Source organism: Micropterus salmoides, unplaced genomic scaffold (genome assembly GCF_014851395.1).
Source record: "Micropterus salmoides isolate LMB-PRFRI ecotype aquatic unplaced genomic scaffold, ASM1485139v1 Ms_hic_scaffold_1, whole genome shotgun sequence".
NCBI classification, from domain to species: domain Eukaryota; kingdom Metazoa; phylum Chordata; class Actinopteri; order Centrarchiformes; family Centrarchidae; genus Micropterus; species Micropterus salmoides.
This window is the reverse complement of record NW_024040040.1, coordinates 31,220,087-31,235,694: the sequence shown is the minus strand read 5'-3', so window position 1 is coordinate 31,235,694 and position 15,608 is coordinate 31,220,087. Positions and strand designations below refer to the sequence as shown.

The 15,608-nt window shown below is 44.5% G+C and overlaps 1 non-coding gene across 1 annotated transcript; it reads left to right on the top strand.

Annotated features, from left to right (window-relative positions):
* Positions 1–14,637: 14,637 nt before the first annotated feature.
* Positions 14,638–14,709, top strand: trnag-ucc. Its single transcript has one exon. It is a non-coding gene; the product is annotated as a tRNA-Gly (tRNA).
* The last annotated feature ends 899 nt before the right edge of the window (positions 14,710–15,608 follow it).

Sequence of the window (15,608 nt, the reverse complement as noted above, 5' to 3'; positions counted from 1 at the left end):
GTTTCTCATGTCAGCACGAGGATAAAAGTCAATCACACTCTCAGGTGTTCCTTTGGTGCAGACAGAGTACTGCTGCTCTCTTCCTCAGTGTCCTTCTTCTCCCTCTCTTCTTCATATAGGCTTCGTACCTCTAAGGCTATCGCTTGTGGATTTACCCCTATGCGCGCATGCGCAGTACTAAGAAAAGCTTGTCTATAGAGTGGGCCTCTCATACGTCCTCACCTTGTAGACCTTGAGACTTTCCCATCAGCTCCCATTTTTCATCAGCACTGAGCTGTCTAAAGAGCATAAGATCACCAGCCAGTGATGTCTTCCAGCAAGTCAGCCAGAGCGGGGTGGGACCCCACTCCATCTGCATGGGTGTGCGGCCTCTGTGAGACGGCTTCATCCAACCGTAGCACCTACATCCCCGATGTGAGGCATTCCCCCGGCTCACACTGTCCATTCTGTGCCCATCTCTCTCCCAAGGAGAGGCAGCGCTGAGTGGATCATTTTGCGGTTCAGGTCGAGGTGTGGTGGTCCACCCATTCAGTGGACACTAGCTGGACGAAGCGCTCGACCTGCTGTTACCGGCGGAGAAGGAGTCGGATTACACCACCTTCTCCATCCATGGGTCTCCCAACTTCCGCTGTCCCAACCTCCGATGTTGCCGACTCCAGCCTTGAGGGAGCTCTCTCCGGGGATATTACCATCCTGCTCTCTGCTGCCACTTCCCTTCCATCCATGGGCAGCCTCGTGAGAGAGCTAGCACCCTTGTCATCCTGACAACCTGTCATCTGGTTGTCCCCCCGAGGGTTCCCCGGGCTCCTGTCTCCACCTATGTTCCAATCACTAAGGTGGAGGGTTTCACGGATCTGGGGTTTCATCCAGTACCCCCTTAGCAGTCCAACCTCACAAACTTCTTTGGCATGAAGCCAGGGCAGACGGTTGCTGGACAGCGCGCTATCCTGGCCTCCCCAGGCGCGCAGTTGGTGGCTCGTATCACTGACAAGTCCCAGCAATATGCTTTCCAGAATTCTGCCTCCGCCAACAATGTGGCGCTGCTAGCTTCCTCTCTCACCAATATAGCAGCCAACTCCACCACCATGACGGAGAAGGAGAAGGAAGAGATCAGTAAAGCGGCCAGCACACCGCTGCATGGATCAGCATCTGGCAGTCCCAGATCCACCGGCTTCTGTGGCTCCAGCAGTCTACCATCCCTGAAGCCACCAGGAAGGATCTCATTGAGGCCCTGGTGAGCACAGATGGTCTCTTCGGGCCTCATTTTCAGACCATGGTGGACACCATTACGTCCGCGGCTCAGGGGGTGGAGAGCATCAGTAGGCTGTTTCCACCCACCCCGCTCCCCAGCGCATCAGCGGGAGCAAGCAAGCTATTTCCAGAGTTCCTCTGGTGCAGTAAAATCAGGGGTTGTACTCATGTTACTTCCTGGTCAGGAAGAAGACGGGGGGAATGAAGCCCATCCTAGATCTGTCATTGTTCTGTCATTGTGGGCGGAAAGAATTTTTTGCATGTTGACGGTGGAGTGTGTGTGCCAGGGAGACTGGCTCACCTCCATCGACCTGAAGAACGCGTACTCTCATGTTCCCGTCATCCCAGACTACAGGAAGTTCCTGCAGATCTCCTTCTAGGGAGCCCAGTACCAGTACAACGGGCTGCCGTTCGGTTACTCACTGGCACTGCGCACTTTCTCCAAGTGTGTCGAGACGGCTCTGGAGCCAGTGCGGCGGTAGGGCATCAGGGTCCTGTTTTATCTGGTGCGGTCCCAGAATGAGGTGGTGGTGCCAGGCTCGTCGCACACGTCACACCTGAGTTTTTACGGTGAACTGGAAGAAAAGCATTCCTCTCCCCTTCCAGAGGCTTGCCTATTTTGGAGTCCTTTTGGACTCCTCTCACTGGAGAGCGCGGCTTTCACAAGAAGGTGGATGCTCTGACAGAGCTGCTCCGCCGTGTAGTTCCACGGGCGGTACTAAGGGCTCTGTCAATCATGAGGCTTCCAGAGCTCATGTCGGCAGCTCATGTGGTGGTTCCTCTGGGCCTCTTGCACATGAGGAGGCTACAGTGGTGGTTCATCCGCCTGCGTGTCGACCCATTGAGACAGAAGCGGTGCTTGGTCGCCGTTCCTCTGTCGGTAGGCCCGGATCTGGCCTACTGGCGGCCCAGATCTGACCCCCTCTTTCTGTCTGTCGGGGTTCCGCTTGGCAGGGTCTCATCCCACATCTCATCATCACAGACGCCTCCCTGCTTGAATGGGGTGGAACATGCCTCATTCCAGCAGTGTAGGGCAGTCTGTACACTTTGTGAACGAGATGAAAGGTATGAATTAATGAGACTTTAAAAATAGTATAATAATTGGAAAAATTAAATGCATGAAGTTTGTGCAGTAAAACTGAATGGTTGACTGTATCGAATGCTTTACGAAGGTCTAAAAAGATTGCTCCCACTATCCCTCCTTTGTCCATATTTGATTTAACCTTTTCCAGAAAATAACATGTTGCTCTGTCTCTGTAGAATGATTAGCCCTAAATCCAAACTGCATTCAGTGCAAAGGAAAAGAACTGCAATTAAGATGATTGGTGATTTGTTTAGCAACCAGTTTTTCAAAAACTTTAGATACTGTTGGCAAAATGCTAATGTGACGCCCGCGGCCTCCGTTCGCGGGTCGTCAAGTTATGATAAAATTAAAAAATAAAAAATAAATTTAGGTAAGGTTCTGCTAGGAAACAGGCTGCACCAAAACAACAAAACCAGGCTCAGACCAGTACTAACCAATGCCGATGTGTTTATTAAAACAATAAAATAATGAACCACAAAAACACCTCAATTAAAAGACCTAAAATGATAAAAAAAAAAAAAAAAAGTTCAGTCATTTATAATAAAACTTGTAATAAAAGTCACTGGGCAAGCTTTAATCCGTCCGGTCCTCAGTAGTGAGTCTTTAAAATCCCTGTTTCAGTCCATCGGCCCACCACCTCTCTTCCACTGCTCTCGATGCTCGTTCCTCCTCTTGGCAGTGGTCAGCAGTAACAGGGAAGGAGGGCAACAGACTTCCTGCACCCACATCCGTAGCCATTCACCACTAACGAGGTGGCGTGACCCTACGCTGCTCCAAATCTCACACACACACACAATAGGTTGGTAATTAGATGTAAGAAGGGAGTTACCACCTTTAAATATGGGAATGACAATAGCAAGTTTCCATGGCTCAGGAAATTTCTCTTGATCTAGTGACACATTAATGATATGTGTTAGTGGACCCATAATTGACTGACCTATTTGTTTTAGCATGAGTGTGTCCATCCCTTACACGTCTTTTGCTCTTGAAGACTTAAGCTGTGTAATTGCCTTTTCTACATCGGATATGGAAACAAATTTTGGATGTAGTGGGGGCTCAATTAGCAAATCTGAACTAATGACAGGTAGGTTGTTATATTTCACAGGGAAACTTTTGGCTATGGTCAAAAAAATATATCATTTAGTGTCTGTGCCACAGCAGATGGATCCTGCAAAAGCATGCCATTATTCTTTAGCTGTATTGAATTATTACTGGAAGAAGTTTTACCTGTTAATTTACTGATCTGTTCCCAAACAGCTTTTGAGTTTCCGTGACAGTTTTTAATAAGTGTGATAAAAAAGTCTGCCTTTGCTTTTCGTAGTTGTCTTGTCACTTTATTCCGTAACGAAGCAAATTTTTGTCTGTCACAACATAGTTTTGACTTATTGGCTTTTTTAAGGGCATTGTCTCTGTCTTTCATCAATTGTTTGATATCATCACTGAGCCAGGTAAAAGAACACTTTCTGTTTTTGTGTTTAATTGTCACTGCAAATTCATTAATTTTTGTTTTATTTAATTTTAATTATTTCCAATTCATTGTCCAATAGTAGTGAGTGTCCCAGTTCATATTTCTTATTGCTGTGTGAAATTGTTCCTGTTTGCTCCTAGGAATGCCAATGAACTCCTTTTTCTGGAATAGGCTGAAAATCGCTTTCTGGTTAGTTTTCTTGTTATCAGCACCATGTTATTACGTGAGAGACCAGTTAACATATTGTATGATTTTGTGATCCGTTCAGGATGATTGGTGAAGATTAGGTCACTTTGGGTGCTACAATTGTTTGTGATCCGTGTCGGTCCTTTAACATTTCCTTGAACTTATCATAAAAGTCTATGTTAGTAGATGGTGGTCGATATAAGACTATTAATGTCAAAGACATCTGAGGTGCAAGAGATAGATTTAACCCAACACATTCTAAATCAATTGGGGTTTTCCACTGGATTTCACTGCACTGTATGTTCTCTCTCACATAGATCATTACCCCTCCCCCTTTGGCGTCAGCTGTATCTCTCCTGTAGGAGACGTACCCTGGAACTAAAAGCGCAGCAGTGGGGGAATTTTTATGCAGCCAAGTTTCGGATAGGCAGAAATAATCCAGATTTGATTCAGTCAACATGTGGATAATTTGATCGCTTTTTGATTTTAAGCTTCGGATATTTAGATGTCCGCCAAAGAGATCTTTTGGTTTGACTTTTTGATCCCAGATTATCCGTGCATTGTTTACAGCGTGAACCTTCCACCTTCCACTTCCGGTTCATGCGTATTGCTTTATTTACTGTAAAGCGTTTGTGGGTGTTAGCGGTGCTTGCCACGCCGGTTCTGTGAAGACTGTTGCCGCTGGGTCTCCCCATTATGTCGTTCAAATCCATGTGAGCCGTTCCCGTCGCTGCAGGATGTCCACCCAGCAAACCACGGTGAATCCCGGACCGTCTGGACTCAAGCGCCGCACAGAAGCACCACCAAGTTCAGGGTTGACAACGGCAGCTGCTGATGTACTCTCCGCAGACGTGAACTGCTGCCTCGCTGATGAATCACGCCGAAGATCCAGCCCACCATCCGCGCAGGAGCTAACCTCACTGGTCCATCTCAGCTCGATGCTGGGATTCACCTGAGCCAACGCCGGATCCCTGGGGACACCGCCCAGGAGCACCTCTGCTGGAAATGCACCGGAGTCACAGGTAGGTGCATCAGGAAGGTCTGTTGTTTGGCCGGTTGGACCAGGACACAGGTGGATGTCGCCCGACAAAAGTAGGCAAAGGCATATTATCATGACATTGTTTGTTGCTTTCTTACAAGGCGTTTCTTTGCGTTTTCTTCTTTGATGGTAGCGATTTGAAACTGCAAGTGTAACAGCCAGGGTGTACTCTCCGTACTCACAATGCTCGTGAGTCCACTAGACTCGTCCCAGAAGCAACCCAGACGAGGCTTCCCAGTGGGTCTATTTATGTTTGCAGATCGAAACGGACAGGAAGTCAGACACAGAACGGCATGGAGAATCTGTTCAATTTTCAAAATAAAATACCCTGTGCAGACTCCCAATCATAAAACTACAATAAACACAATTAAAACAGACAATAGACAAACAGACAGGTTGCCACTGGAGTCCTCTCCCATTCCTCCATGAAGACATCATGGAGCTGGTGGATGTTAGAGACCTTGCGCACCTCCACCTTCCGTTTGTGGATGCTAAAGGATCTCCTTTACCCTCAGCTTCATTAGCATGGCAGTGGTCAACTTGCAGGTGTGTTTGGGGTCGTTATCATGTTGGAATACTGCTCTGATTCAGTATGTCATGGTACATGTTGGCATTCATGGTTCCCTCAATGAACTGTAGCTCCCCAGTCTCCGCAGCACCAAAGCAGCCCCAGACCATGACACTCCCACCACCATGCTTGACTGTACTCCTCACCTGGTTGCCGCCACACACGCTTGACACCATCTGAACCAAATAAGTTTATCTTGGTCTCATCAGATCACAGGACATGGTTCCAGAATTCCATGTCCTTAGTCTGCTTGTCTTCAGCAAACTGTTTGCAGGCTTTCTTGTGCATCATCTTTAGAAGAGGCTTCCTTCTGGGATGACAGCCATGCAGACTAATTTGATGCAGTGTGCGGTGTATGGTCTGAGCACTGACAGGCTGACCCCCCACCCATCAACCCTTTTCCAAAGACAACATTTGGATATGATGCTGAGCATGTGCACTCAACTTCTTTGGTCAACCATGGCGAGGCCTGTTCTGAGTGGAACCTGTGCTGTTGAACCGCTATATGGTCTTGGCCACCATACTGCAGCTCAGTTTCAGGGTCCTGGCAATCTTCTTATAGCCTATTCCATATTTATGTAGAGCAACAATTCTTTTTTCAGATCCTCAGAGAGTTCTTTGCCTTGAGGTACCATGTTGAACTTCCAGTGAGCAGTTTGAGGGAGTGTGAGAGCGATAACACCAAATTTAACACACCTGCTCCCCATTCACACCTGAGACCTTGTAACACTAACGAGTCACATGACACCCGGGAGGGAAAATGGCTAATTGGGCCCAATTTGGACATTTTCACTTAGTTGTGTACTCACCTTTTTTGCCAGCGGTTTAGACATTAATGGTTGTTTGATGTGTTATTTTGAGGGGACAGCAAATTTATACTGTTATACAAGCTGTACACTACTACTTTATATTGTAGCAAAGTGTCATTTCTTCAGTCATGATTTTATTTACAAAAATGTGGGGGGTGTACAAGGTACCTTTATTATCTATGAGGGGCAATTTGGATTACAGCCAGCAGTAACAAATATATGTATCAACCAACAACAAATAACCACAACCAAACTACAACATAATTTAAATTGAATTTCCAGGGTATTATTAACAATGGGGATAACAGCCGAGATGAATGATTTTTTAATCTATTCGTTCTGCATTAATTCACCCCACAAGGGATGACGCGGATCATGTAGGTCATCTAAGGGTATGCCCGCAATTTTGCTGCATACCTTCACGATACCTTACATGCGATTTTTCTGTTAAATAGAAAGTGACCTGTGCCAGCAGATAAAAGAGAAAGTGAGAACTTATTCGATAAAACAGGAATAAAACATTTTCATAAAAACCGTGTCGACATTAAAACTGTGAAGCTTACAAAGAAAGTACATGCGCTAATGTACATTTTTACACAGCATCAACCTGGGACTCAAAGCACGGTTTACTGTCGATCAGAATCCCAAGATATTTGTACTGCTGCTGTTCAACTGGCTGATTGTCTATCACAACAGAGAAAATGACCGTGGGATTTCTTTCTTCTTCAAGTTGATGCACATCTCTTTCGTTTTTGCCACATTTATGTTTAAAAAGGAGGATTTACACCAATTAATAAAATCATTTACTACAGGACCATGCTGTGGTAGGAGTCGTCACTGCTGAGGAGGGACACAATTTTACACACAGAATTATTAAAATTTAGTAATGTGGCGCCAGTCATGATGGCTTTGGCCTTCATTTGTGTATAAAACAAATAAAAGGGGGAGACCAATAGAAGATAAAAGGGCATCTGATAAAACACTGTTCACTCTCACCCATTGTGACATCCCTGTTAAAAAATTCATCAGCCAGCAGATCAGTCTAGTATCAATGTTATGAATGTTCTTCAACCTGTCTGCTAAAACATGGGGATGAAAAGCAGAGGAGAAGTCAATAAATAGTAGACGGACAAGGGACTTGGCCCCCTCAAGATGTGTCATGAACCCTGCATCTCTCACCTAAGTTTGGTCCTGAGTGAGTGTGTTTTGATTTGTTTTTTTCCTTTGGGTGAGGGAGGCATGCTTGGTGTGTTTTTGTTCTGTTTTCTCTTCTCTCAGTTTTTGAATCCTGGGCGTGTCTGGGTTCCTGAGTTGGCACTTGCTGTACCTGCTGGTAATCACACACCTGTTCCTGATGAGCCATCCCTACCTCTTAAGAAGAGACCAGACTTCGATTCCCTGCCAGATTGTTAAGTCACGTACAGTAGGTCTTACCTTAGCATCTAGCCTTAAGCCTGTTAATCTAGCAACCAGTTTGCTTTTACTAACTTCTCTCTGCCTGTCTCCAGATCGCCTGCTCTGCCTGCCTGCCAGTTCCAAGTCCTTCAAAGCCGAGATCCAAACTTTCCAGCCACGCCAGCCAGCCAGCCCTCACGCTCCACTGCTTGGAAAGAGACTCACTGCCACCTCACCCTGCCTAGTTTGCTCACCCTGCCTCAGTCAATAAACTGTTTAACTACTGCTTTGTCTCCTCTGCATCTGGGTTCTAGCATAACTCTTGACAAGATGTTTAAAAACCATGTTTAAAAGCGTCCCTGTTGCATCATCCACGCCTTTGTAGGCGAACTGGAGAGGGTCTCCTGTACAGTGTCCAAAAGTGCATCCTTCACTAGCCTTTCAAAAGTTTTCATGAGAAGAGATGTGAGTCCACTGGTCTGAAGACACTGACGGTCTTAGTTTGAATCTTAGGCACAGGAACAATTATTGAATCCTTCCAAAGACAAGGGACCTTATGCAGCTGTAAGGACAACTGGAAGATGAAGTAGAAGTTGTCTGCCAGCTGGATAGCACAGTTCTTCAAAACCCGACCCCCAATCCCATTGGGACCTGGACTTTTCCTTTCTTTGACACCACGGAAGACCATGAATTTATCAACATTTTTAAAAACAGACATCTCCTCACTAAAATCATGGACATTAAAACGATTATAAAAAAACATTCAGTTCATTAGAAAAGTCCAGGTCGGTTTTCCAATTCTGAGAATGGCCTCTTCAGGACCGATTTGTACATTGGAATTAGATAAACAACATTATGGTCTGATGTCCCAAGAGTGGCTCTAGAAAGAGATTTGTAAGCCCCCTTAACCGTCCAAAAACAAAGGTCCAGACACTTTGAGTGACAAGTAGGACAAGTGACATTCAAGTAAAAATTACAGAGAAACTTACCTGGTTTACCGTGACTAAAATCATCCATTATTAGGATCAGCGCGTCTGGCGCAATACCCTGTAGCCACTGCATAGATCTGGTCATGGCTTGAGTGGCCATGTCAACGTTATCCTTCGGGTGAATATAAACATGAGTCACAAATAATTGGGGGAATTCCCTTGGAAGATAAAAAGGACGTAAGGATACAGAGAGGAGTTCATTGTCTGGTGTACACAGTGACTGCCATCTACAACTACACTCAGGCCATGTGCTACCATACTATTCCTATTGTCTCCGGTCCACGCAAGGGGTATCATGCCATCAGGCACAGAAACCAGGCACTCCTCAAGCACTTAAAACAGGCACCACCCACATCTGTACTTGTCTGTTGGGTCATGGAACTGCCAGTCGGCAGTCAACAAAGCTGACTTTATCACTGCTTATGCTAACACATCTCTTGGGCTACTCGCGCTCACTGAGACCTGGATCAAACCAGAAAACTCTGCTACCCTCGCTGCGCTGTCCACCAATTACTCTTTCACCCACACCCCCCAGCCGTCTGGGAGGTGGGGTGGGACTGGGTTCTTAATTTTCAACAAATGGAAATTCACACAGCTGCTACCCCCGAATCAATATGCCTCCTTCGAATACTATGCTGTCTTTGTGTCCGCTCCGGTAAAGGTCTCTGTGATTGTCATATACTGTCCACCAGGACAAATGGGTAACTTTATGGAGGAGCTAGACACACTGCTGTCTTCAATCCCAGAGCATGACTGTCCCCTACTTAGACAATTCAAACTCAGCAGACTTCCTGTCTCTGATTCAGTCATTTGATCTAACACGGGTTCTCAGCCCCCCGACCCACAAAGCTAGCAGGGTGCTTGACCTCGTTCTTGTCCAAAACTGTGCCACAGAGTGCCTAACAGTCACACCTCTACATGTGTCTGACCACTATTTCATTCAGTTCACGGTATGCCTACAGGAAAAGCCCATTCTTCCAACACCATTGGTCTCACACCGCCGCAACCTCCACAACCTGTCGCCCACTCACTTTGCCTCAGTGGTAGCTTCCGCTCTACCCTCCCTCAACACATTTTCCTCGCTGGAGGTCAATGATGCCACACAATCTCTGTGCTCTATACTAAGCTCATGCCTGGATAGCCTGTGTCCTCTATCCACCCGTGGCTAACTGATACCATCCGTGGGCTTGGTACTGATCTCAGAACGGCTGAAAGAAAACAGTGAAAAACCAAAGACCCCGCCAACCTTAAGGCCTACCAATTGCTCCTATCCTCCTTCTCAACAAGCATCAGTGCTGCTAAAACTGCGTTCTATAATAACAGAATTAGCAGTGCCACTGACTCAAGGAAATTATTTTCCACTTTTAAAGCGCTACTAAATCCTCCTCCACCTCCACCACCCACAAACTTGTCTGCTGATACCTTTGCTGCCTTCTTCACTGGCAAAGTGGCGGCTATAACTAGCCAATTCTCTGAAACATTCAAACTCAACCATTGTATCAGTCCTACTACATCTTTTCCTCTGCCCTCCCAGGTCAGTGGTTCTTCACTCTCCTCGTTTACTCCTCTCACAGAGAGCAAAGTATCAGAACTCTTGACCCGTAGCCGTCCAACTACATGCCCACTGGACCCGATTCCTACGAATCTCCTCCAAGCCATATCTCCTACCGTGGTCCCGACAATCACTCGTGTGATAAATACTTCTCTGGCTTCATTCAAAAGGGCCTTACACCCTTGCTCAAAAAACCCTCACTTGACCCAACTCAAGTTGAGAACTATCGACCAGTGTCTCTTCTACCATTTTTATCCAAAACTATTGAACGGGCAGTATTCAAACAGGTCTCAGAATTCCTCTCACAGAATGACCTCCCAGATCCATACCAGTCTGGTTTTAAGAGTGGCCACTCTACTGAAACAGCTCTTCTGTCTGTTACAGAAGCCCTAAGGTCAACTAAAGCTGCAGCCCAATCCTCAGTTCTTATCCTGCTTGACCTATCAGCTGCCTTTGACACAGTCAACCACAAGATCCTGCTATACGCTCTCTCAGCAATGGGCATCTCGTGTAAAGCACTCCTGTGGTTCGAATCCTACCTCTCGGGGCGTTCCTACAATGTTTTGTGGCAAGGACAATTATCCTCCTCCCACTGCCTCTCCACAGGGGTGCCCCAAGGCTCAGTGCTAGGGCCCCTTCTCTTCATAATTTACACCACCTCACTGGGGCCGATCATTTGCTTGCACGGCTTCTCTTACCACTGCTACACAGACGATACGCAACTCTACCTATCCTTCCCGCCAGGTGATCCCACCATCTCGGCGCGGATCATGGACTGTCTCTCGGACATATCTGCATGGATGAAGGCTTGCCACCTCTCTTCAAGTCTCTCGGTCATGCCGCTCTATACAACATAAGGAAAATTAGGCCCTACCTCACTCAGTACGCCACCCAGCTTCTGGGACAGGCCATGATTATCTCTCGCCTCGACTATTGCAATGCCCTCCTAGCAAGTCTTCCAGCTTGTGCAGTGAAACCCTTACAAATGGTTCAGCACGTCTGGTTTTTGATCGGCCCAAAAAGACTCATGTCACTCCATTACTCAGTGACCTCCACTGGCTCCACGTGGCCTCCAGAATCAAATTCAAGTCACTAATGCTTTCATACAGAGTGACTACTGGGTCTGCACCCATCTACCTAAACTCCATAATACAAACTTACATTCCTTCTCGGCCGCTACGCTCCTCCAACGAGCTGGCGTTAGCCAACTAACATTAATGTTACATTAGAAACAGCCCACAGCCTACATTTTTCTGGATTTGTTTTAGGTTTTGGAAAGGGAATAAATCATACTTCTCCTTTCAACCTCTCTGGGTAGCGATTGTAATTATTACAAGTGCCCCAGGAACAGCGTTTGACCATAATCTACTGGTTGTGTCCCTGATTATTTTAAAACGGCTTGCGTGAACCCACTTTTAAAGAAACCTGGTTTAGATCCCTCCCTCCCACATAATTTTAGACCAATTTCAAAACTGCCTTTTATTAAGATTCTAGAAAGAATTGTGTCCAAACAGCTGCTCACTGTACTGGAAAATAACAAAATATTTGAAAAGTTTCAGTCTGGTTTTAGGAAGTACCACAGCACTGAGACTGCCCTGCTTAAAGTCACCAATGACCTTTTAATGTCTGCTGATGAAGGCATGTGCTCAGTCCTGGTACTCCTGGACCTTAGCGCTGCTTTTGACACCATTGATCACATCATCATGTTAGACAGACTGAGGCACTGGGTGGGGATCTCTGGTACTGCCCTAGAATGGTTTTCATCCTACCTGTCAAATAGGAAGTTTTGCGTGTCTGTAAACAACTATGTCTCCTCATTCTGTCCAGTTAAATATGGTGTGCCTCAGGGGTCGGTCTTAGGACCCATTTTGTTTTCCTTGTATCTGCTTCCCCTTGGACATATTATCCATAAACATGGCATTTCTTTTCATATTTATGCTGATGACACACAAATATACTTGCCCATCAGATCTACAGACCCTGGAATGCTGAGTTCACTTAACAACTGCCTTTGTGAAGTTAAAAAATGGATGTCAAATAATTTCCTCCAGCTGAACTCAGACAAAACAGAAATCCTGGTCATCGGGTCTCAGCAGATGGCAAATCAAATACTGCCATCTGCTGGTTCCCTAGTAAATCACATTAAGCCTGTGGCAAAGAACCTTGGTGTTTGGTTTGATAGTAATTTAAATTTCGAGCAGCACACCACAAAGCTTGTTCAATCATGTTTTTATCAACTTAGAAATATAGCAAAAATTTGATCTATGTTAACTTTTAAGGACACCGAGACCATTTTACACGCCTTCGTCTCATCACGCCTGGATTATTGCAACAGCCTTTTCACCTGTTTAACCCAAAAATCTATTGATCGACTCCAGACTGTCCAGAACTCAGCTGCCAGGTTTTTAACCAGAACAAAGAAATATGACCACATTACTCCTATTTTAGCTTCATTACACTGGCTCCCAGTATGTTTTAGAATTGACTTTAAAATTCTATTGATCACTTTTAAAGCTCTTCATGGCCTCTCGCCTTGTTATATTTCTGACCTTTTAGTCCCATACGCACCAGCACGTACCTTGAGATCCTCGGGCAGAGGTCTGTTGTCTGTTCCAGAGTCTCGACTGAAAACTAAAGGGGACAGAGCGTTTGCTGTCAGGGCCCCGAGGCTCTGGAACAGCCTGCCCGAGGAAATCAGGTCGGCTGAGTCAGTGAACTCTTTTAAGTCCCTTCTTAAAACATACTTTTATAGGAGAGCTTTTCCCGATCTTATTTGACTTTATTTTATCCCTTTTATTTTATTGTATTTTACTAATTTTATATTAATTTTTCATGCTCTTATCTTGTTTTTTTTGTATTATTCTTTACACTTGTTACAGCACTTTGTAGCTTGTTTTTGAAAAGTGCTCTACAAATAAGGATTATTATTATTATTATTATTATTATTATTATTATACAGCAAAAATACAGCAAAAAATAAAAAGCTAGAAAACGACTCCTGCAGCATACGAGTCAATGGAGCAGGCTTGAAAGTGTGGGACAGTCTGAGGCTGCGTTTGAAAAGTCTTTTTTGCTAAGGAAGGTTCATAACTGAGTGAAGTGAACCAGAAGTATTTTAGTGGCAGCCATGATAAGAGCTGTTCGAATTATCTTAAAGCTAAGGAAAGGTGCCTCAATGCTTCCTTTTATATCTCCTTTAGCATAAGGTACACCAGCCTTCAGCAAATTCATTTTACTTCACTCACAGATGCTGACACCCTTGTCTTAATAAAGGCAAATAACAAGCTAGATAACCTCTACAGTAGGCGTTTCCCACACACTGATTTATTTGTGGCGGCCTGCCACATTATCAACGCTGATTTTCGATTGATTTTGTTACTATTTAAAATGGGTAAAATCGTATTTGATGACAGAGCTCCGCGCAGTGCATATATTCTCTCAGCATCTCCTCTTGCCCCGTCTCTCCCTCTCTCTCTCTCTCTCTCTCTCGGCACAGTTAGGCTGTCATTCAGTGGGAAACACTGTATTTACATACAATTGGGATTCATGTTGATAAATACGCCTATGGGTGGGCAGGAGGGTGAGTGTGAGCAAGCATTCTCAATGTAACAACCCTGTCCATTATTTAGTGACTGGTAGGCTACCTTATCTGCCTTTTTGCTATCTTGGGTATTTAGTAATATAGGCCTATTCCACCGTGTTGTCCACCTTTAGATGGCCTGCATTACAACAACATGGGGCGCAGTGTCAAAGATGCGCTTTTTGTAGTCCATCTTCGGAATATTGTAGTTTTATCACGGCAAGCCACGTCAGTAACATCCGCCGTAGCATAATTACGTCGCTTAGAAAAGAGCAGCCGCGTGTTGAGTCCCGCGGTCCTCTTTTCATAAGTCCTTATGGATTCTCCTTTACTCCTGGATTTTCCTTTAAGCGTGGCTTAGTGAAGGGTCAATCTTCCTGACTATATAAATATCCATAGTTATAGATTGTTTTTTTACGGCTATTTTTGTATACATTACCCTAGTCTTATATCAGTTTAATTATCCATTATGTTTTGTGTGTCAATCATGAAGGGACATCTTTCATTTCGTTACACAACCTTGTGTTGTATGATAAATAAATTACCTGACACTCTGCTGTAAATTGTTCAAGAGTAAAGTTTAGTCTTGGTGTTATAACTGAGTAAAGAGGTCACAGCTTTTCACGATGTCCCTTCCCTGCTTTTCCTCTTCTGTCTCCCGCCTTTCCATGCGGAATTCCGATACATACTGTGTTCCAGTTGTTCGTAGAGATAGTGCGATGGTGGTATAGTGGTAAGCATAGCTGCCTTCCAAGCAGTTGACCCGGGTTCGATTCCCGGCCATCGCAAACCTTTTCCTGTGTGGTAGCACAAACATCGAGTTGCTTCTGAACAGCAGCGCTGCAAACTGCGAATCAGTCGAGCTCACATCTTTTTATCATTAGTTGGAAATGTGAGGTCTGAGTTATGTTATTATGTATGTATGTATTATCACTCTGACCAGCAGCAAAGCAGGCAGACAAGCCATGTAGTATGGAGGACGAATAATTACTTAAGTAGCCTATCAACAAATAAATAAACAAGAACTAATAAATATTTGTTGAGCTTATGTACAGCCCTGCGCGTTTTTTTTTTTCTGAGCGTAAAGACGCCTGTCAGGGAGGGTTTTGGCTTTTCCACGATCAGTGTAATTACTCCTGCAAGTAAACGTTTAATAAGTCACTATTAGCTATTAATTATTATTATTATTATTATTATTATTATTATTATTATTATTATCAGTATAGTGTACCATATACAAAAAGGAGCGCTTTTCTGTCGTTGATACAGTGATAATAAAGTGATCAGGTATATTGAGACTTTAGCATATTGCATTAATACTTACTGCTTAATTTTCCAGCACCAGGATACATATCAAAACTACGTTTTCCTCAGATTATAGGCTACTCTAAATTGCGTTTACTGGTTTGCAATTTTTCTCATGTTTAGACAAATTCATAGTGAAGACAGAGCTAAAGTGCCTTTGATTTACTGAGCTCTAAAAAAAATGTTTTTATGATGATGATGCAATGATCATATCATGATACAATGATGTATGTCAGTGTTCATCCACCCAAGATGGAGATGTGTCTTTCTCAAAGTAATCACACTGTAAATGCTGTAACCATGAAAATGGTATTTTCTCTTTGGGTATCATAATAACACAACAATTTGTCAATCAATTTTTAATTAATACATTTCCTTATAC